General features: G+C 39.3%; 1 protein-coding gene across 1 annotated transcript in view; it reads left to right on the forward strand.

The window, feature by feature from the left end:
- Positions 1-25454, forward strand: part of slc24a3 (solute carrier family 24 member 3) — a 116047-nt gene that overhangs the window by 23293 nt on the left and 67300 nt on the right. The window lies entirely within an intron of this gene.

Genomic DNA, 25454 nt, shown 5'->3' on the forward strand with positions numbered 1-25454 from the left:
CGGGAGTTGGATCATTTTACTTTTGGCTTGGAGTATAATCATATATGTTACCCAGAAATTTGCCACGGCAAGCACCACTCACATTTTCTTCAGGAAATGTACCTATCTAGTTATTATGTTGGCTTGACAAAGCCAACATACTGATATTGTATTTAAACTTATTATTATTAGTCTTCTTCTTCTTCTTCTTCTTCTTCTGAGACTAAAATTTCTGCGGCTAACTCGTCCAACAGCTTTCAAGCTACATCCACGAAATTTTTCACGGACATTCTGACTGGTCTAAAGAAGTGTGCTATATCTTTTTGACGGGATCCGACTTACAGAATTCCTAAAACGGGACATAAAACTTCCGAAAAGTCCCATTTACTTAACATTGCGACAAACTTTGACAGGTCATAGCTCAGAGTGAGAAATTTGTAGAAACTTGTGGCTTACCATATTTAAGGAGGCTGACAGGCACTGTGAGAACATACCTCACATTGGGGTGTAAGTTTCACCCCTGGGGTGTAGGAGGCCCCCAAAATTCCCCATTGACTTATAACGGGGCAGGAAACACGCCCATATAAGGGAATAAAAACGTTCCAGATGGAATATCTTCGCTTTACAGTGTCATAGAGACATGGGGGTGGGCTCATTTTACTCAGGCATCCAATCAGTCTCTCTGGATCATCCCATAGCAATTAAGCCACGCCCCTAGCAACCATTTTTGGGCACCCTAGCAACATCTCCCATAGACTGCCATTATAAAATGCCCAGATGGATATCTTTGCAGCACAGTGTCACAGAGACATGGGGGTGGGCTCATTTTACTCAGGCATCCAATCAGTCTCTAAGGATTCTTATTGAGCTATTAAGCCACGCCCCTAGCAACCAAATATGAGCACCCTAGCAACATAATAAACAAAGCCTTATATCTCTGGATCCGAACATCATAGAGACATGGGGGTTGGGTCTTTTGGTCATGTTAGCTTCATGCTAGCTTCAAGCTAAGTCATACTAGCTTCATGCTAGTTTCATGCTAGCTTTATGCTAATTTCATAATAAATCTTGCTAACTTCATGCTTATTCATGTTAGCATCATGCTAGCTTCATGCTAATTCATGTTAGCATCATGCTAGCTTCATGCTAATTCATGTTAGCATCATGCTAGCTTCATGCTAATTCATGTTAGCATCATGCTAACTTCATGCTAATTCATGTTAGCATCATGCTAGCTTCATGCTAATTCATGTTAGCATCATGCTAGCTTCATGCTAATTCATGTTAGCATCATGCTAGCTTCATGCTAATTCATGTTAGCATCATGCTAGCTTCATGCTAATTCATGTTAGCATCATGCTAGCTTCATGCTAATTCATGTTAGCATCATGCTAGCTTCATGCTAATTCATGTTAGCATCATGCTAGCTTCATGCTAATTCATGTTAGCATCATGCTAGCTTCATGCTAATTCATGTTAGCATCATGCTAGCTTCATCTTCATGCTAATTCATGTTAGCATCATGCTAGCTTCATGCTAATTCATGTTAGCATCATGCTAGCTTCATGCTAATTCATGTTAGCATCATGCTAGCTTCATGCTAATTCATGTTAGCATCATGCTAGCTTCATGCTAGCTTCATGCTAATTCATGTTAGCATCATGCTAGCTTCATGCTAATTCATGTTAGCATCATGCTAGCTTCATGCTAATTCATGTTAGCATCATGCTAGCTTCATGCTAACTTCATGCTAATTCATGTTAGCATCATGCTAGCTTCATGCTAATTCATGTTAGCATCATGCTAACTTCATGCTAATTCATGTTAGCATCATGCTAGCTTCATGCTAATCATGCTAACTTGATGCTAGCTTCATGCTAATCATGTTAGCTTCATGCTAATCATGTTAGCATCATGCTAGCTTCATGCTAATTCATTTTAGCATCATGCTAGCTTCATGCTAATTCATGTTAGCATCATGCTAGCTTCATGCTATTTCATGTTAGCATCATGCTAGCTTCATGCTAATCATGCTAACTTGATGCTAGCTTCATACTTAAACATACTAACAGCCAGATAGCCTACTAAACTAAACTTCTGTCAAACCGTTTTTAACGTTCAGGCCAGGCTTTGTCAAGCCAACATAAAGTTTGTCAACAAACTTTTCTATCTAGTTATTATTCTTTTTCTCCCCCCAAAATTTCTGACACTAACTCGTCCTAGGGCTTTCAAGCTACATGCACCAAATTTTCCACAGACCTTCAGACTGGTCTGACTTAGTGTGCTATATCTTTTCTAACTGATGGGACCTTCCGAATTCCTAAACGGGGGTCTCAAACACCCCAAAATTTCCATTGACTTAACATTGAGACAAACTTTGACGCGTCATAGCTGCGAGTGAGAAACTTGTAGAAACTTGTGGCTTACCACATTTAAGGTGGCTGACAGGCTCTGTAAGAACATACATCACAATGGGGTGTAAGCTGTACCCCTGGGGTGTAAGAGGCCCCCAAAATTTCCCATTGACTTATAATGGGGCAGGAAGCATGCCCATATAAGGGAATAAACGCGTCCCAGATGGAATATCTTTACTTTAGAGTGTCGTAGAGACATGGGGGTGGGCTCATTTTACTCAGTCATCCAATCAGTCTCTTAGGATCGCCCCAAAGCTATTTAGCCACGCCCCTAGCAACAATTTTGGGTACCCTAGCAACATCTCCCATAGACTACCATTATAAAAAGCACAGATGGATATCTTTACACCAGAGTGTCATAGAGACATAGGGGTGGGCTCATTTTACTCAGGCATCCAATCAGTCTTAATAGGATTCTTATTGAGGCATTAAGCCACGCCCCTAGCAACCAAATTTGAGCACCCTAGCAACATAATAAACAAAGCCTTATATCTCTTGGTCTGAACATCATAGAGACATGGGGGTTGGGTCTTTGGGTCATGCTAGGTTCATGCTAGCTCCATGCTAAGTCATACTAGCTTCATGCTAGTTTCATGCTAGCTTTATGCTAATTTCATAATAAATCTTGCTAACTTCATGCTAAATCATGCTAACTTCATGTTAAATCTTGTTAGCTGCACGCTAAATAGTGCTAGCGTCATGCTAATCATGTTAGCATCATGCTAATCATGCTAGCTTCACGTTAAATCATGCTAGCTTCATGCTAATCATGCTAACCTCATGCTTACTTCATGCTAATCATGCTAGCCTCATGCTACCTTCATGCTAATCATGCTAACATCATGCTAGCTTCATGCTAATCATGCTAGAATCATGCTAGCTTCATGCTAATCATGCTAGAATCATGCTAGCTTCATGCTAATCATGCTAGAATCATGCTAGTTTCATGCTAACATCATGATAGCTTCATGCTAATCATATTAACATCATGCTAACTTCATGCTAATCATGCTAGCATCATGCTAGCTTCATGCTAATCATGCTAGCATCATGCTAGCTTCATGCTAATCATGCTAGCATCATGCTAGCTTCATGCTAATCATGCTAGCATCATGCTAGCTTCATGCTAATCATGCTAGCATCATGCTAGCTTCATGCTAATCATGCTAGCATCATGCTAATCATGCTAGCATCATGCTAGCTTCATGCTAATCATGCTAGCATCATGCTAGCTTCATGCTAATCATGCTAGCATCATGCTAGCATCATGCTAGCTTCATGCTAATCATGCTAGCATCATGCTAGCTTTATGCTAATCATGCTAGCATCATGCTAACATCATGCTAATCATGCTAGCATCATGCTAATCATGCTGGCATCATGCTAGCATCATGCTAATCATGCTAGCATCATGCTAGCTTCATGCTAATCATGCTAGCATCATGTTAGCTTCATGCTAACATCATGCTAGCTTCATGCTAATCATGCTAGCATCATGCTAGCTTCATGCTAATCATGCCAGCTTCATGCTAATCATGTTAACATCATGCTAGCTTCATGCTAATCATGCTAGCATCATGCTAGCTTCATGCTAATCATGCTAGCATCATGCTAGCTTCATGCTAATCATGCTAGCATCATGCTAGCTTCATGCTAATCATGCTAGCATCATGCTAGCTTCATGTTAATCATGCTAACATCATGTTAGCTTAATGCTAATCATGCTAGCATCATGCTAATCATGCTAGCATCATGCTAGCTTCATGCTAATCATGCTAGCATCATGTTAGCTTCATGCTAATCATGCTAGCATCATGCTAGCTTCATGCTAATCATGCTAACATCATGTTAGCTTAATGCTAATCATGCTAGCATCATGCTAGCTTCATGCTAATCATGCTAACATCATGCTAGCTTCATGCTAATCATGCTAGCATCATGCTAGCTTCATGCTAATCATGCTATCATCATGCTAGCTTCATGCTAATCATGCTAGCATCATGCTAGCTTCATGTTAATCATGCTAGCATCATGTTAGCTTCATGCTAATCATGCTAACATCAGGCTAACTTCATGCTAATCATGCTACCTTCATACTTAAACATTCTAACAGCCAGATAGCCTACTAAACTAAACTTCTGTCAAACCGTTTTAAACGTTCAAGCTACGCTTTTTCAAGCCAACATAAAGTTTGTCTTCAAACTTTAATATCTAGTTATTATTATTATGTTGGCTTGTCAAAGCCAACATACTGATATTGTATTTAAACTTATTATTATTATTCTTCTTCTTCTTCTGAGACTAAAATTTCTGCGCGTAACTCGTCCGACAGCTTTCAAGCTACAACCACGAAATTTTCCACGGACATTCTGACTGGTCTAAAGAAGTGTGCTATATCTTTTTGACGGGATCCGACTTACAGAATTCCCAAAACGGGACATAAAACTTCCGAAAAGTCCTATTTACTTAACATTGCGACAAACTTTGACAGGTCATAGCTACGAGCGAGTAATTTGTAGAAACTTGTGGATTACCACATTTGAAGAGGCTGGCAGGCTCTGTAAGAACATACCTCACATTGGAGTGTAAGTTTCACCCCTGGGGTGTAAGAGGCCCCCAAAATTCCCCATTGACTTATAACGGGGCAGGAAACACGCCCATATAAGGGAATAAAAACGTTCCAGATGGAATATCTTCGCTTTACAGTATCATAGAGACATGGGGGTGGGCTCATTTTACTCAAGCATCCAATCAGTCTCTCTGGATCGTCCCATAGCTATTAAGCCACGCCCCTAGCAACCATTTGTGGGCACCCTAGCAACATCTCCCATAGACTGCCATTATAAAATGCCCAGATGGATATCTTTGCAGCACAGTGTCACAGAGACATGGGGGTGGGCTCATTTTACTCAGGCATCCAATCAGTCTCTAAGGATTCTTATTGAGGTATTAAGCCACGCCCCTAGCAACCAAATATGAGCACCCTAGCAACATAATAAACAAAGCCTTATATCTCTGGATCCGAACATCATAGAGACATGGGGGTTGGGTCTTTTGGTCATGTTAGCTTCATGCTAGCTTCATGCTAAGTCATACTAGCTTCATGCTAGTTTCATGCTAGCTTTATGCTAATTTCATAATAAATCTTGCTAACTTCATGCTTATTCATGTTAGCATCATGCTAGCTTCATGCTAATTAATGTTAACATCATGCTAGCTTCATGCTAATTCATGTTAGCATCATGTTAGCTTCATGCTAATTCATGTTAGCATCATGCTAGCTTCATGCTAATTCATGTTAGCATCATGCTAGCTTCATGTTAATTCATGTTAGCATCATGCTAGCTTCATGTTAATTCATGTTAGCATCATGCTAGCTTCATGCTAATTCATGTTAGCATCATGCTAGCTTCATGCTAATTCATGTTAGCATCATGGTAGCTTCATGCTAACTTCATGCTAAATCATGTTAGCATCATGCTAACTTCATGCTAATTCATGTAAGCATCATGCTAGCTTCATGCTAATTCATGTTAGCATCATGCTAGCTTCATGCTAATTCATGTTAGCATCATGCTAGCTTCATGTTAATTCATGTTAGCATCATGCTAGCTTCATGTTAATTCATGTTAGCATCATGCTAGCTTCATGCTAATTCATGTTAGCATCATGCTAGCTTCATGCTAATTCATGTTAGCATCATGGTAGCTTCATGCTAACTTCATGCTAAATCATGTTAGCTTCATGCTAACTTCATGCTAATTCATGTTAGCATCATGCTAGCTTCATGCTAATTCATGTTAGCATCATGCTAGCTTCATGCTAATTTATGTTAGCATCATGCTAGTTTCATGCTAATTCATGTTAGCATCATGCTAACTTCATGCTAATTCATGTTAGCATCATGCTAACTTCATGCTAATTCATGTTAGCATCATGCTAGCTTCATGCTAATTCATGTTAGCATCATGCTAGCTTCATGCTAATTCATGTTAGCATTATGCTAGCTTCATGCTAACTTCATTCTAATTCATGTTAGCATCATGCTAGCTTCATGCTAATTCATGTTAGCATCATGCTAGCTTCATGCTAATTCATGTTAGCATCATGGTAGCTTCATGCTAACTTCATGCTAAATCATGTTAGCATCATGCTAACTTCATGCTAATTCATGTTAGCATCATGCTAGCTTCATGCTAATTCATGTTAGCATCATGCTAGCTTCATGCTAATTCATGTTAGCATCATGCTAGTTTCATGCTAATTCATGTTAGCATCATGCTAACTTCATGCTAATTCATGTTAGCATCATGCTAACTTCATGCTAATTCATGTTAGCATCATGCTAGCTTCATGCTAATTCATGTTAGCATCATGCTAGCTTCATGCTAATTCATGTTAGCATTATGCTAGCTTCATGCTAACTTCATTCTAATTCATGTTAGCATCATGCTAGCTTCATGCTAATTCATGTTAGCATCATGCTAGCTTCATGCTAATTCATGTTAACAGCATGCTAGCTTCATGCTAATCATGCTAACTTGATGCTAGCTTCATGCTAATCATGTTAGCTTCATGCTAGCTTTAGGCTAAATCATGCTAGCTTCATGTTAAATCATGCTAGCCTCATACTTAAACATACTAACAGCCATATAGCCTACTAAACTAATCTTGTGTCAAACCGTTTTAATTGTTCAGGCTACGCTTTGTCAAGCCAACATAAAGTTTGTCAACAAACTTTTCTATCTAGTTATTATTATTCTTCTTCTTCTTCTTCTTCTTCTTCTTCTTCTTCTGAGACTAAAATTTCTGCGGCTAACTCGTCCGACAGCTTTCAAGCTACATCCACGAAATTTTCCACGGACATTCTGACTGGTCTAAAGAAGTGTGCTATATCTTTTTGACGGGATCCGACTTACAGAATTCCTAAAACGGGACATAAAACTTCCGAAAAGTCCCATTTACTTAACATTGCGACAAACTTTGACAGGTCATAGCTCCGAGTGAGAAATTTGTAGAAACTTGTGGCTTACCATATTTAAGGAGGCTGACAGGCACTGTGAGAACATACCTCACATTGGGGTGTAAGTTTCACCCCTGGGGTGTAGGAGGCCCCCAAAATTCCCCATTGACTGATAACGGGGCAGGAAACACGCCCATATAAGGGAATAAAAACGTTCCAGATGGAATATCTTCGCTTTACAGTGTCATAGAGACATGGGGGTGGGCTCATTTTACTCAGGCATCCAATCAGTCTCTCTGGATCATCCCATAGCAATTAAGCCACGCCCCTAGCAACCATTTTTGGGCACCCTAGCAACATCTCCCATAGACTGCCATTATAAAATGCCCAGATGGATATCTTTGCAGCACAGTGTCACAGAGACATGGGGGTGGGCTCATTTTACTCAGGCATCCAATCAGTCTCTAAGGATTCTTATTGAGCTATTAAGCCACGCCCCTAGCAACCAAATATGAGCACCCTAGCAACATAATAAACAAAGCCTTATATCTCTGGATCCGAACATCATAGAGACATGGGGGTTGGGTCTTTTGGTCATGTTAGCTTCATGCTAGCTTCAAGCTAAGTCATACTAGCTTCATGCTAGTTTCATGCTAGCTTTATGCTAATTTCATAATAAATCTTGCTAACTTCATGCTTATACATGTTAGCATCATGCTAGCTTCATGCTAATTCATGTTAGCATCATGCTAGCTTCATGCTAATTCATGTTAGCATCATGCTAGCTTCATGCTAATTCATGTTAGCATCATGCTAATTCATGTTAACTTCATGCTAGCTTCATGCTAATTCATGTTAGCATCATGCTAGCTTCATGCTAATTCATGTTAGCATCATGCTAGCTTCATGCTAATTCATGTTAGCATCATGCTAGCTTCATGCTAATTCATGTTAGCATCATGCTAGCTTCATGCTAATTCATGTTAGCATCATGCTAGCTTCATGCTAACTTCATGCTAATTCATGTTAGCATCATGCTAGCTTCATGCTAATTCATGTTAGCATCATGCTAGCTTCATGCTAATTCATGTTAGCATCATGCTAGCTTCATGCTAATTCATGTTATCATCATGCTAGCTTCATGCTAATTCATGTTAGCTACATGCTAGCTTCATGCTAATTCATGTTAGCATCATGCTAGCTTCATGCTAATTCATGTTAGCATCATGCTAGCTTCATGCTAATTCATGTTAGCTTCATGCTAATTCATGTTAGCAACATGCTAGCTTCATGCTAGCATCATGTTAGCTTCATGCTAATTCATGTTAGCTTTATGTTAGCTTCATGCTAATTCGTGTTAGCTTCATGCTAGCTTCATGCTAATTCATGTTAGCATCATGCTAGCTTCATGCTAATTCATGTTAGCATCATGCTAATTCATGTTAGCTTTATGCTAATTCATAATAGCATCATGTTAGCTTCATGCTAATTCATGTTAGCTTTATGCTAGCTTCATGCTAATTCGTGTTAGCTTCATGCTAGCTTCATGCTAATTCATGTTAGCATCATGCTAACTTCATGCTAATTCATGTTAGCTTTATGCTAATTCATGTTAGCGTCATGCTAGCTTCATGCTAATTCATGTTAGCATCATGCTAGCTTCATGCTAATTCATGTTAACATCATGCTAGCTTCATGCTAATTCATGTTAGCATCATGATAGCTTCATGCTAATTCATGTTAGCATCATGCTAGCTTCATGCTAATTCATGTTAGCATCATGCTAACTTCATGCTAATTCATGTTAGCATCATGCTAGCTTCATGCTAATCATGCTAACTTGATGCTAGCTTCATGCTAATCATGTTAGCTTCATGCTAGCTTCATGCTAAATCATGTTAGCATCATGCTAGCTTCATGCTAATTCATGTTAGCATCATGCTAGCTTCATGCTAATTCATGTTAGCATCATGCTTGTTTAATGCTAAATCATGTTAGCATCATGCTAGCTTCATGCTAATTCATGTTAGCATCATGCTAGCTTCATGCTAATTCATGTTAACATCATGCTAATCATGCTAACTTGATGCTAGCTTCATGCTAATCATGTTAGCTTCATGCTAGCTTCAGGCTAATCATGCTAGCTTCATGCTAAATCAGGCTAGCTTCATACTTAAACATACTAACAGCCAGATAGCCTACTAAACTAAACTTCTGTCAAACCGTTTTAAACGTTCAGGCCAGGCTTTGTCAAGCCAACATAAAGTTTGTCAACAAACTTTTCTATCTAGTTAGTGGTGCTTGCATTTATGCAAGGCATCACTATTATTATTGCTCATACTTATTATGTTGGCTTGACAAAGCCAACATACTGATATTGTATTTAAACTTATTATTATTATTATTCTTCTTCTGAGCGAAATTTCTGCAGCTAACTCGTCCGACAGCTTTCCAGCTACATCCACCAAATTTTCCACGGACATTCTAACTGGTCTGAAGAAGTGTGCTATATCTTTTTGACGGGATCCGACTTACAGAATTCCTAAAACGGGAATTTAAAATTCCAAAAGTCCCATTGACTTAACATTGGACAAACTTTGACGGGTCATAGCTCCGAGTGAGAAATTTGTAGAAACTTGTGGCTTACCATATTTAAGGAGGCTGACAGGCACTGTGAGAACATACCTCACATTGGGGTGTAAGTTTCACCCCTGGGGTGTAGGAGGCCCCCAAAATTCCCCATTGACTTATAACGGGGCAGGAAACACGCCCATATAAGGGAATAAAAACATTCCAGATGGAATATCTTCGCTTTACAGTGTCATAGAGACATGGGGGTGGGCTCATTTTACTCAGGCATCCAATCAGTCTCTCTGGATCATCCCATAGCAATTAAGCCACGCCCCTAGCAACCATTTTTGGGCACCCTAGCAACATCTCCTATAGACTGCCATTATAAAATGCCCAGAAGGATATCTTTGCCGCACAGTGTCACAGAGACATGGGGGTGGGCTTATTTTACTCAGACATCCAATCAGTCTCTAAGGATTCTTATTGAGCTATTAAGCCACGCCCCTAGCAACCAAATATGAGAACCCTAGCAACATAATAAACAAAGCCTTATATCTCTGGATCCGAACATCATAGAGACATGGGGGTTGGGTCTTTTGGTCATGTTAGCCTTATGCTAGTTTCATGCTAAGTCATACTAGCTTCATGCTAGTTTCATGCTAGCTTTATGCTAATTTCATAATAAATCTTGCTAACTTCATGCTTATTCATGTTAGCATCATGCTAGCTTCATGTTAATTCATGTTAACATCATGCTAGCTTAATGCTAATTCATGTTAACATCATGCTAGCTTCATGCTAATTCATGTTAGCATCATGCTAGCTTCATGCTAATTCATGTTAGCATCATGCTAGCTTCATGCTAATTCATGTTAGCTTCATGCTAGCTTCATGCTAATTCATGTTAGCATCATGCTAGCTTCATGCTAATTCATGTTAGCATCATGCTAACTTCATGCTAATTCATGTTAGCATCATGCTAGCTTCATGCTAATTCATGTTAGCATCATGCTAGCTTCATGCTAACTTCATGCTAATTCATGTCAGCATCATGCTAGCTTCATGCTAATTCATGTTAGCATCATGCTAGCTTCATGCTAATTCATGTTAACATCATGCTAGCTTCATGCTAATTCATGTTAGCATCATGCTAGCTTCATGCTAATTCATGTTAGCATCATGCTAGCTTCATGCTAATTCATGTTAGCATCATGCTAGCTTCATGCTAATTCATGTTAGCATCATGCTAGCTTCATGCTAATTCATGTTAGCATCATGCTAGCTTCATGCTAATTCATGTTAGCATCATGCTAGCTTCATGCTAATTAATGTTAGCATCATGCTAGCTTCATGCTAATTCATGTTAGCATCATGTTAGCTTCATGCTAACTTCATGCTAATTCATGTTAGCATCATGCTAGCTTCATGCTAATCATGCTAACTTGATGCTAGCTTCATGCTAATCATGTTAGCTTCATGCTAGCTTCATGCTAATTCATGTTAGCATCATGTTAGCTTCATGCTATTTCATGTTAGCATCATGCTAGCTTCATGCTATTTCATGTTAGCATCATGTTAGCTTCATGCTAATCATGCTAACTTGATGCTAGCTTCATGCTAATCATGTTAGCTTCATGCTAGCTTCAGGCTAATCATGCTAACTTTATGTTAAATCAGGCTAGCTTCATACTTAACATACTAACAGCCAGATAGCCTACTAAAGTAAACTTCTGTCAAACCGTTTTTAACGTTCAGGCCAGGCTTTGTCAAGCCAACATAAAGTTTGTCAACAAACTTTTCTATCTAGTTTTTATTATTATTCTTATATCTGGACAAAATTTTGGCGCGTAACTCGTCCCGCACGGTTTGTCGTAGTCCCATGAATGAGGGCTCAAATCGACCGGTTTAATGAGGAATGGTGTGCTATATCTTTTATAAGCGATCGGGTGCAGGATTTCCAAAAGGGGGGCGAAAAACCACCCGAAAAATCCCATTGACTTAACATTGCACCGATCTTTGACGTGTCATAGCTCCGCTCGAGGATTTTGTAGGAACATGTGGGTTACATTATTTGAAGAGGTTGGTAGGCTCTGTAAGAACATGGAATACAATGGGGTGTAAGTTGTACCCCTGGGGTGTAAGAGGCACCCGAAAATTCCCATTGACTTATAATGGGGCAGGAAACATGTCCATATAAGGGAATACAAACATTTCCAGATGGGATATCTTTGCTTTACAATGTCGTAGATACAAGGGGGTGGGCTCATTTTACTCAGACATCCAATCAGTCTATCAGGGTAGTCCCAGAGCTATTAAGCCACGCCCCTAGCAACCATTTTGGGCACCCTAGCAACATCTCCCATAGACTGCCATTATAAAATGCCCAGATGGATATTTTTGCAGCACAGTGTCATAGAGACATGGGGGTGGGCTCATTTTACTCAGGCATCCAATCAGTCTCTCAGGATCCTTACAAAGGTATTAAGCCACACCCCTAGCAACCACTTTTGAGCACCCTAGCAACATAAAATTCAAACGGTTATATCTCAGCATCAGAACATCGTAGAGACACGGGGGTTGGACCGTTTGACTCGTGACTCAGAGTGTAATCATTATGGGATGCCAATTTTTTCCCTAGCAACCAAATACAGTACCCTAGCAACAGAAATAACAAAGCCTTATATCTCCGCATCAGAACATCGTAGAGACACGGGGGTTGGACCGTTTGACTCGTGACTCAGAGTGTAATCACTATGGGATGCCAATTTTTTCCCTAGCAACCAAATACAGTACCCTAGCAACAGAGTAAACAAAGCCTTATATCTCCGCATCAGAACATCGTAGAAACACGGGGGTTGGACCGTTTGACTCGTGACTCGGAGTGTAATCATTATGGGATACCATTTTTTTCCCTAGCAACCAAATACAGTACCCTAGCAACAGAGTAAACAAAGCCTTATATCTCCGCATCAAAACATCGTAGAGACACGGGGTTTGGATCGTTTTACTCGTGACTGGAAGTATAATAATATACCGTCCCCCGAAATTTGCCACGGCAAGCACCACTTCACATTTTCTTCAGGAAATGTACCTATCTAGTTATTATTATTATTCTTTTTCTTCTGAGACCAAAATTTCTAACTCTAACTCCTCCTAGAGCTTTTAAGCTACAGCCACCAAACTTTGCACAGACCTTCAGTCTGATCTGAGGAGGTGTGCTATATCTTTTCTAAGGGATCGGACTTACGGTTCTCCTAAACCGTCCGATCAAACATCCCAAAAAAGTCCCATAGACTTACATTCATAGAATGTTTAGGCTGAGTGTTTATTTTCAAATTCTAACTGTCAACTCTCACTCATACAAATACATTACATCATCTCTCAACCTCTCTCAGTCTATCTCTGTCTCACAAAACTCACTCAATAGCACAGACAAACAAAACTACACACACACACACACACACACACACACAACCACACAGACACACAATCACACACAACTACACACAGACACACAACTACACACAGACACACAATTACACACACAAACACAAAATTATATATAACAAACTGTCACAAAAACAGACATGCACACATACATACACACACACACACACACAATCACACACAGACACACAACCACACACAGACACACAACTACACACAGACACACAATTACACACACAAACACAAAATTATATATAACATACTGTCACAAAAACACAGACATGCACACACACACACACACACACACAAACACACACACACACACACACACACACACACACACACACACACACACACACACACACACACACACACAATCACAATCACACACAGACACAGACACAAAACCACACACAACTACACACAGACACACAATTACACACACAAACACAAAATTATATATAACATACGTCCACAAAAACACAGACTCACACACGCACACACACACACACACACACACACACACACACACAACCACACAACCACACACAACCACACACACACACAGACACACAACCACAAAATTACACACACAAACACAATATTACACACCCAATCATACTCACACAAACACACACATAAATGTCCCAACTGCCCTAAATGCCCCATCTGCCCCATTCTGCCCCAAATGCCACAAATAACCTAACCGCCCCATTTTGCCCCAATTGCCCCAACGGGCCAATTATGCTCCAAATGCCTCATCTGCCCTAAATGCCCCATCTGCCCCAAATGCCCCAACTACCCTAAATGCCCCATCTGCCCCAAACACCCAATTCTGCCCCAACTGCCCTAAATGCCCCATCTGCCCCAAATGCCCCGTCTGCCCCAACTACCCAATTCTGCCCAACTGCCCCATTCTGCCCCAACTGCCCTAAATGCCCCATCTGCCCTAAATGCCCCATCTGCCCCATTCTGCCCTAAATGCCCCAACTGCCCTAAATGCCCTAAATGCCCCAACTGCCCTAAATGCCCCAACTGCCTCATCTGCCTCATTCTGCCCCAAATGCCCCAACTGCCCTAAATGCCCCAACTGCCCTAAATGCCCCATCTGCCCTAAATGCCCCATCTGCCCTATTCTGCCCAAACTGCCCTAAATGCCTCAAATGCCCCAACTGCCTCATCTGCCCCATTCTGCCCTAAATGCCCCATCTGCCCTAAATGCCCCATCTGCCCTCAAAGACCCATCGGCCCTAAAAGCCCCCTACTGCCCCAATTGCCCTAAATGACTCAAATGCCCCAACTGCCTCATCCGCCCCATGCTGCCCCAACTGCTCTAAATGCCCCATCTGCCCCAAGTGCCCCGTCTGCCCCAATTATCCAATTCTACCCCAAATGCCCCAACTACCCTATATCCCCCATCTGCCACAAATGCCCCATTCTGCCCCAACTGCCCAATTCTGTCCCAACTAACCCATCTGCCCCAACTAACTTAACTGCCCCAACTGCAGCTCCATCTATTACTCTCAGACTAGGCTTTCTCAAGCCAACATAAAGTTTGTTCACAAACTTTAACCTCATCTAGTTTTGGACAGTTCTTACATTTATTTTAGTCTAGGACTAGTCTAATCCCTGTCCAGGAAACCGCCCCATAGAGATGAGAAATAAAAACCCACTTTGTTCAGCTATGATCAGCTGTTAGGCCGAGCTTTTGATGTTTTAATGGAAAGGTTGGTTGTTTTTAGTCACATGACCTGCAATCGCTTGCGGCTTCCAGCATTCTGTCTGTAAATAATGCCAGAAAAAATCGGCGAACACGGAAGCCATGTATCAGTCGATGCCGATACACATAAAACTCCCAAATATCGGCCTGTTATATTGGCCGGCCGATATATTGGTCTATCACTAGTATTTACCTATAGATTAATAATAAGAGTTCTTTACATGGTATAGACATATCATAAGCCTTAAACACGATTGTTTCCTCCTTCTTATGTAAACCTCGTGCATGCAAAAGACAGCTGGAAAACAGGCCAATCTCAACATAACACTGACTGTGATGTTACAGTCGTAATGTACGTAACAACATTAAATTACACATTAAGTTAATTACAAAGTTGTTAAAATTCTAAAAACAAAGTTGTGACTGTTGAGTTAGCACTTTTATGCTAGTTAATGCTATATGCTAGTGTTTAGGCTAAAGTTCTACTACAGTTATGGTTTGCAGGTCCATACTGAAAAAACTCACATAAACGTATACATAAACTCAGAAACGAGTTAACAATTTCCAAACAATTGGTTGTTCCTTAAACATATAATGGCGGTATCCTGACAGGGATTAGACTAGTCCTAGACTAAAAAATATAAGAGCTGTCCAAACTGAAAACAACTTGCACTGACATATTAAAATCCATCAGTACCCTTTGATTTGCCTTAAAATTCAAACAAGTAATGTTTTTATAAGGCATGTTGGTTAAAACTAGTTATATTTCCTTATTAAACCAAGGCCTAGTCCTGGCTTAAGCTAATCTCTGTCCGGGAAACCGCCCTATAAGGTCTGTTTACTAATGTTTACAAAGTTGTGGCATCCTAAAAATATACATATATCTATATAAACATTTACTCCAGCGGCATACATTGCTGTTAACATTTTCATTTTTATGACTTGTGTATCCAAAAAGGTATGCGAAAAAAGAATACAACATTTTTTACTGCATGTACAATGTTGAATAAGTGTGAGGGCGTGGGATGTTCCAGTTACTTTGACTCCCACAGGGTTACCCTGAGCATAAATCTGGTCCTCTAGTCTTTTGAAGATTGATTGGTAGAGATGAGGCTCTTGTCCAGTTTTTCAGTCTGATAGCAGACACACACAGCAGGAGTCACACCGCCGGCAGTCACTAATGAGACTATTAATGGCTTGTCATATGTATAAATGACCCATTACAGACACGCAACCATAAAAAATCCATCAGAATTATTACCCCTCCTTGTTGTTTTAGTTCACAAATATTATTTCTAATACAGAGCATATAAGATAGAATATGTGTTTTTGTTTATTTGTGAGGCAAACAGATGTTTGGTATTGAACTTTAATGTTTCATAATACATTTAGTTTTTTCCTCAGTGACAGTCAGTGGAGACAGGTTAAACACGCAATCACTATGATTGTGAAAAGGCATTGGCTCTCGTGTGTTTCGTGACCGATTGCATCATTACGTTAGCTAAGAATGTGAAGCGCTATTGGCTCTTGTGACCGACTACGTCATTATGTTTGAATGAGATCTGACTGTCCGTTTTGATCACAGAGTTCTTCATATAAAGTAATCGTATGGCAAGATTTGCAACGTGAATGGTTTGTAATACTTTTATACTGTTTTATGCAATAAATACTAGGGATCGACCGATATGGATTTTTCAGTGCCGATGCCGATACCGATTTTTCTTTCATCAGCCTAAGCCGATGACTGATACAGGCTGCCGATTTTCTTGAGCCGATATTTGGAGCCGATACTGCTTTTGCTCACTTAATTTACATCATAAAAATTATGTAAAAAATGGCATGTTAAAAAGAGATGTTATTAGTTTGGACAGTTCTTACATTTATTTTTGTCTGGGACAAGTCTAATCCCTGTCCAGGAAACTGCCCCATAAAAGATGAGAAATAAAAACCCGCTTTGTTCAGCTATGATCAGCTGTTCGATGTTGTCATGGAAAGGTTGGTTGTTTTTAGTCACATGACCTGCAATCGCTTGTGGCTTCCAGCACTCTGTCTGTAAATAATGCTGGAAAAAAATCGGCGAAAATGGAAGCCATGTATCGGCCGATGCCGATACACATAAAACTCGCAAATATCGGCCTGATATATCAGCCGGCCGATATATCGGTCTATCACTAATAAATACCTCTGACTGTACTTTTACTTGCTTTACTTATATTTATTTATTGGCTTATTTAACAGGGACAATGCAGTATACATTGCTACAATTTCAAGCAGCAGATGCTCTACATATAGGCTTCTAGCCAAAGGCTAATTTGCAGACACAGTCCCTGGTTAGGCTTTTTTAACAACAGTAAAACAATAAATCACAAAAAACAAAGCTGAGACTGTGTATGACTATCAGTGTTCACAAACCTGCTTTTGTTTGAACCACTTTTTCAAATTTCTTTGTTTCTTGTTTGCATTTTCAGTTCAGTTGGCAGGCAGTTCCAAAGCAGTGCACCTTGAACTGAAAATGTGGATTGTGCAAATTTTAATTTTCTCTTTGGTACTATGCAATTCTGATTAGTTATACCTCTTGCGTATATGGTTGATTAGTTATACCTCTTGTGTATATGGTTGAGAAGTGGTTGGGTTTAGGGTAAGGGTGGGATTAGATGCTCCAAAATATCTTTAAAACCATAAATGTTTATGAAACCATTTCTACATTTACAAATTCATAAAATTAAATGTGTCTAATCTGATGTATAAGGCAAAAACCTTAAAACGTAACAACAGATTGTATAGACGGTTTCAGCAGTAACAACATAAACGTAAAAAGTGTAACTTCCAGTAAACTCCACTAAGAATAAATAACAACAAAGTTCTTTAAACTTAGTTTATTTATATAGCAAGCAAAAAAATAACATAGATTACCTAGGAAACTAAAACATTTGTTATTTTCGACGAGGCATTTGTTCAAGAGATCAGTTTTGCAACTAGTCAGACCATAAAAAAAAAAACGAAACCGGAAGTAAAGTTCGGATCCAGACGTGTAACGCGTCAGCGCACGTGCGTCCGATGAAACTGTCTATAACTGGCGCTAGAGGACACTTATCCCTTAATACATCACTTAACGTCGCAATATGGTGCTTGCACAAACAAACTGAGGTTGCTATTTTTGGAGGAAAGTCTCATAAAAACTAAACTAAATTAAACTTAAAACTCAAAATCTTCCTCCTGATCTGCACTTGAAGTGCTCACCTGAATTAAACTTTGCACATATGACTATTCATTGCACAACCCGTGCTTTTCTACCTGTAGTGTTCAACTTTGTGCAGCGCTGCGCATACCGATCAGCGCATGACATCAAAATACTGCAAGAGTGTTTTAAGACCAATGCTTACTAAACACTTTCACAGAACTTCACGTTGATCGGTCTGTGCAGCCCAAACACTTAATGGCTAATGATTATACGCATTTACCACCAACTGAACAGGGTTGGGAATTTCAAGTTGCACAAAAATCACCCTTAGTGTGTACGAAAAATCTGTAACTTATGAAAAAAATTCAGTTAACTTGACTTCTGGGCTCAACAGGGTGCTTAGTTATGAGTTAGTTATATCCAGTAATTCTCACAAGCAGTATAACCGAACAATAAAATCATCTAAGAAATCTTACATTATCATTATTTTTAGATGTTTTATCTATAGTGATTCAAGCAAATGCACACCTTTAAAGACATAGTTCACCCAAAAAGAAGTTGACGGTAGCCATAGTATTTGCTTTTCTTACTATGGAAGTCAATGGGTACCATCAACTATGTACTTACCATCATTTATCAAAATATCTTCTTTTGTGTTCATCAGAAAAAGAAACTCATACAGGTTTAGAACAATATACTGTAAGGGTGAGTAAATAATGAAAGAGTTATCATTTTAAGGTGATTTATCCCTTTAAAGGACAAGTTCGGTATTTTACACTTCAAGCTTACACACTTACACTTCGAACTTGTCCTTTAATACATTTGTAATGTAATGCCGTGTGTTTCCAAGGAACATTAAAGGAAAACATCATCGTTTTTCAATATTTTACTACGTTCTTACCACAACTTAAACGAATTAATACCTATCAATCTTTTTTACTTTTAATCTTTACAGCCCCTTGTGATGTTAGCATTTAGCTCAGCCCTATTCATTCCTATGGCTCCAAACAGGGAGGAATTTAGAAGCCACCATACACTTCCGTGTTTTCCCTTTTTAAGGACTGTTACATGAGTAGTTACACTAGTAAGTATGGTGGCACAAAAATAAAACTTTTGTTTGGAGCCATAGGAATGAATGAGGCTAGGCTAAATGCTAACACATTCACAAAGCGCTGTACAAAGATTAAAAGTGTACGCATTGAAAAAAGATAGGTATGTATTAATACATCTAAGTTGAGGTAAGAACCTATTAAAATATTGAAAAACTGCGGTGTTTTCCTTTAACTTCAATTCAACCTCAATTTCTCTTCTGAGCTGTTTGGACCTCTCCTCTTTCCCTAACTTTGTTTGACTAGTACTGTCCCACATACAAGTTCTCACCTAGGTAGCTAATGAAGATAAACTAGGTAATTACGGTTTTGACAGAGTGGAAGCATGCAGTGTTATATTTATCCATGGGGTTGACAGTATGGGGTCAGATGTGTAAGGGCACACTGAATCTATAAGAGAGAGAGAAAGAGAAGGAGAATTTTCTGTGTAGTTCCTCCACACAACAGCTGCTATCTGGGACAGTCTTCTAAGGGACCGGTCTTCAGGTGATGTGCTGCAGATGTGGCTACAGGGAGCAATCTATTTCCTCTTTGACAGTGTATAAAACACATTGCACAAGTAAAAGCATCTGCTAGCATTTTCCATAGAAAGAGCACTGTTGGCCACAGGCTTTCAACTTTTAGCTGTGTGAAGTGGACCGTGAAGTCTCCTGACAGATATTACAAAGAGGATGGACAACAACCTTGTTATATAATTACCCCCTTTAAAAATCTACCTGTATGAAATCAGGCCTTATTGTTCTGTTTTTTTAAGGATCTTGACCGAGATAAGGTTTCAGGTTTTATTAGAAAGGTGTTGCCAGGTAATGGATCTTTGTTTAGCCCTTTGACTGATGTACTCTTGAGTGAGTACTGATCCTTAAATTAGTGTGCGGTCTGCAGAGAAATAGTGTTTGATGCATGACAAATAACTAATTGATGACTTTTGGGAATGGTGACCAGTACACTCTGTTGCTCTCTGGGGCACATACACCTAGATGCCATATTGTTCATTACCAAGAAGTGTCTACCAAGATGTAAATAAGACCTTTTTCCATTTACAACATATGCTGTCCCTTACATATTTAGGTAAATATTTAATGTGAGTACACTGATGCTAAAGTTGCACTTTCAGCTAAGACATTATAGGTGTTGTTTAATATTTCTGTTTTATATTCAAACCTACTATTCCTTTGTTGTTTTTAATGTTTAATATGAGGTCACTTAAGACAGTTTTGAATGCATCTGCAAAGTGCAAACATCATCGCCAAAAATAGCACTGCAGTAAAGCGAGTAGAGGAAAGTTGTATAATGCGTCTTAGTCACGTTTGCTCTCTCTGAAATTACTTGAACATCACGGGGGGCACCTACGGCTCTTTCTGTGTCCTTTGCCATGAAGCATTTTTGTCTTTTGTTAATTTTTTATGTTTTTTTTTTTATAAACATTGAGATTAAAAAGCTTGCTTATCTTTAGGGTAGGACAATGTAACCATCATGCTGCATTAATATTAATAATAAAGTGTATGAAGAAGTTGATACATAAATCAATCTTAAATGGGACATTTCAGAAGCCTTTTAAAGATGTCAAATAAATCTTTGGTGTCCCCAGAGTACATATGTGAAGTTCTAGCTCAAAATATGATATAGATAATTTATTATAACATGTTAAAATTGTCACTTTGTAGGTGTGAGCAAACGTGCCATTTTTGGGTACATTAAATGGCTGTGCCATGGTTGAATAGTGCAGATTAGGGGCGGTATTATCCCCTTCTGACATCACAAGGGGAGACAAATTTCAATGGCCTATTTTTTCACATGCTTGCAGAAAATGATTTACCAAAACTAATTAAACATGCCTTTTTCATGGTTTTTAGGTTGATAGATGCACTGGGGACCCAATTATAGCACTTAAACATGGGGAAAAGATTTTCATGATATGTCCCCTTTAAGAAACATTTTTAACCTTATGAACATAATTTGATAAAGTAATCTCTGAGCAACAAAATGTTCCTGTAGGTTGTCAAATTATATGTCATGCTGTCTTAGCAGCCTGTATAAATTACATAATTATATACAGTATTATCATATCTAGCGCATATAGGATTATCCTAAGTGTATCTTATATGTGTGTGTATTTTCAATCTGAGTAAGAGACTGTCTCTATGACATAATGTCTCTCGCAGACATATAAAAGTACTTAAAAAAACGTTTAAAATGCTGATAAAATACGTCTGATTTGATTATTAGAGCTACACACCTAAATATGATGCACCAATTTCATCTCTTAATTCGTTTCTTTAAGCTATTCATCTTTTTTGATTCTTTGCACACGTACTGCAGTGCACCCAGTGTGTAGTCGTGCTCATCTGGCCGTGATGCCATCACTGTTTTCTTCTGCTCTCTTCAGTTACGTCACATCTCCATAGTAACTTCCTGCCCCCCTCACGTGTGTGTGTTCAGTGTGCATTCTGGCTCACTGCACAGGTAATGCCATTTCTGTACAGCGTGTCAGAGAGAATGAAGCTGGCACACTTTAATGGAGCTGCAACCTTCTGCTCCAGCATGTTTTTCAGAATAGAAGATAAGCTGGATAATTAGCAGACAGACACTTTGTTGCATATAATAGTGGGACACTGGGAAAAAATACTGAGGAATATTCACCAAACAGTTGTGCCAGTTGTGTCTCAGACTAAATAACCAACCTGCAATTCAGTTTAAAGCGTCCATAACACACGCTGTTTTTGCATATCTGATGTTAATCTGGAGTACCTATGAGCAGTATTACTTCCTTCATATCTCCGAAGAGTCTTTAGTATTATCAGTTTTATAAAAGACAGATCAGCTTTACAGATTCTTTACGATTACGTACAAAAGAATTCTGTAGGAGGAGTTACGTGCTGCGGGAGGAGTGAGTCACGAGTTTATACAACACTAACTGGATAACTTATGATTCACTACATGTTCGTGTCGTTTATATAATATGCACTTACCCGCGTATTTCCAACACAACACAGAAGTCTGTGCAACTCTTTTTACTTTTCAGTAAATTCCAGTGTTAAACAAACACACACGCAAAACTTCTCTGCTACCCCGGATAAACAAACTATATCCATTGTTTCCATAATGCTGGCTTTCTTCTTCTTACATCCAAAAACACACTTCTTCTTTAGTGCCATTGTTGAAACTTGATATAAAACAAAGCTGTCGCGTGAAGTAATGCCTGTAATTTAGCATCCTCGGTTCTCGCTCTCCCGCTGATTGATGTATGGGCGTGGTTTTCCGTGGGAAGTGCCCATAAAAAAGTTATACGTATAGCGTACCTCTAAAGCGTCAGCTGGACCTGTAATCGAAAAAACTTTCCGAAACTTGTACGAACCCTGGCTAAGTGCATTCGGCACAGAAATACTCTGTAACACATCCAACTGCTTTTTTGACACTTTGCCTATGTTTAGCATGAGGAAAAAACTCTTAAACTGTGTTAATAAGTCAGAATGCATGAAATATTATTTAACCCTTCCTTTAACCAGATGCTAAACTGTTGAAATAACAATACAATTGTCATTACTTTCAACTTTAAAACACACCTTTAATCTATATAACAGAATTTATATATAATTTTGTTGGTTATATGGCAGTAGTTTTTCATCAAAGTACAAAGAGTCCAGTAGCATAGGATATATCCAGAAATTGGGTGAGGATTTAATAGAGCTGATTCTGGATTGCAGGAGTGTTGCGATGCTGTACAGCTACAGTAAACCCTGCCAGATTTAGATAACAGCACAGCCTACAGTATACCATTCAGATTGGAAAATACCTTTTTAAGGGAATCGGATGCTAAAGTAGCACAATACAGCATATGCAAATAAACAGTGCTATTGCTGCACAATTACATGTTTTTTTTTTGTTATTTCCCCCTGAAATTTACATAAACAGAAGCCTAACATAAGACAGAAGAGGTAACATAAAGCAGTAGTGTTGTGTGGAGACACTGAGATGTCACATTTTCCAAATGTGTCACAACAGTCCTCACTTTACATGATTCTTTTGACATCTCAGGGGGTCATGAATTATTAAACAGTTTCTTCCAGGAATATCATTGCCTAGATAATTTTTTCCCCTACCAATACTTGGGTTGTTGGAAGCAGAAGAGAGGGTTCTTAGAACCACGCATTACAACAAGATCCCAGTTGTGTTTCATCACTGTTTCGTAAAGTGTCAAAAACGCTTCACGTCATAAAGGACCGCAAGCCCCTTTGTGGGTTCTGTTTTCTAAAAATAGAGGTTGTATTTATAGCCACTGGAGGGGTGAGTGGGGGCCGGTGCTCTGAAGATGGTTGGGCGGAGTGGAGTAAGGGCAGAGCCGAGGCGCTTGAGGACAGAGTGACCCAGATGACAGCGCTGCCGTTATAATCACCCCCGCCCGGACGAGCCCAGGCCGAGTCGCTGCTGTGTGATGTCACTCCTATTACGCCTTGGCTTTGGTCTGCACCACAGACGGCGCTCATGAATATTCGCCGCCTGACTTCCGGGGCCTCTTGTTGCTCACGGTAACAGAGATGCTGTGGAGCTTGTGAGATTATAACAGTATGTAGCACATTGCAGCTCGCTGTGTCCCTGTGAATTCGGTGTGAATAAGAGACATCATGCAGTAATACTGCTGGAGCGGTCAAACCTGGTCAATTGCATTGAGAGGTACCCGACCTCTTAGATCAATGGCTGAATGAGACGGGGATACTTTAGTTTGCATTAGAACTCAAAATCCTCTTTCTCTTTAGTTTAATGACATATAAGAGCACATTTTAAATTCATGTATCTTGTTTTAAAACCACATTTCTATTACTCGGGTGCCAACATCATTTTGGGTTGCAAGCAGCTGTAAAATCAATCGTAATGTGGGGTCGTGCATGTATTTTGTGGATTTTATGAAAACATGCTCAGTGCTGTAGATGTCTTTAATGGCAAAAGCAGCAATGATTTAATTTGAAAATGGTTTTCCCCCACAACATGATGCATTTTACACTTTATGACAGTGATGACTAACAGCAAGTTACCACAGTAATATTAATAGTAACAATCACAAATTTGCCATGGTAACTATCATTTCTGCCAAAACACCATGGGCGCTGTGGTGATTTGGTGGAAAATATGGTTACCATGGCAAATTTATATAAGGAAAGATGTATAATCAGGTTTCAGTTTCAAGCTTACTTGAAACTAGGATATATTGTATTCTGGTCGGGGGATTACATCTAGACTGTTTGGTGAAAATCTTGACCTGTTCTTCTAATCACTAATTTAGTGATTACTCACAAATTTCCGTGAAATAGTCGCGCATTATTTTGCTCAGTTTTGCGTGGCATTGTCACGTATTTCCACCATTTTACTTTCCCGTGCCACGCTTTTCTTTTCCGTGTCAGTTTCACGCATTGATTACCCAACTGTTTTTCCAAGTGCGCATGTCGGGGTCAGAAAAGTAATTACAGCAGATTGAGTTGCGTAAAATTCGGTATCGTCAAAAATGCCTACTTGCGTCTGGGCTTTGAAAATCTCACCAGGTCTGCCGTTAAGTTTTTCGGGATTCCTGCAGAATCTCAAAAACAAAAAATACAACATATGTGGCTGCAAGCAATTAAACGTGCAGACTAGGACAATGCAAAGATTGAAGAGGCTTGTGTTTGTAGTGCTCACTTTATTTCAGGTAAGTCTTCATTTTTCAGCCTTGTTAGATTAAACTAGAAAGCCTAAATGGTATGAACAGTTTGACCCCATGCTGCGCAAGGTTTACAAACCTTGAAGGGGTCTATAGGAAAAACAGTTGAGTAACCAATACGTGAAACTGACACAGAAAAGAAATGTGTGGCACAGGCATGTAAAATGGTGGAAATACGTAACAATGCCACGCAAACTGAGCAAAATAATGCGTGACTATTTCACGTATTTTGTGACATCAGGTTGGTTTTGACTCTCATCTACATTGCATGAACCTTACTGAAATGAGCAAAAATAATTGAAAAGGACATTAAGACTTTGTGTATTCAATAGACTGTGTGTGTAAATGTGTGTTTGTCCCTGTAGATTTTATAGTACCACA

Source organism: Misgurnus anguillicaudatus, chromosome 11 (genome assembly GCF_027580225.2).
Source record: "Misgurnus anguillicaudatus chromosome 11, ASM2758022v2, whole genome shotgun sequence".
Classification (NCBI taxonomy): domain Eukaryota; kingdom Metazoa; phylum Chordata; class Actinopteri; order Cypriniformes; family Cobitidae; genus Misgurnus; species Misgurnus anguillicaudatus.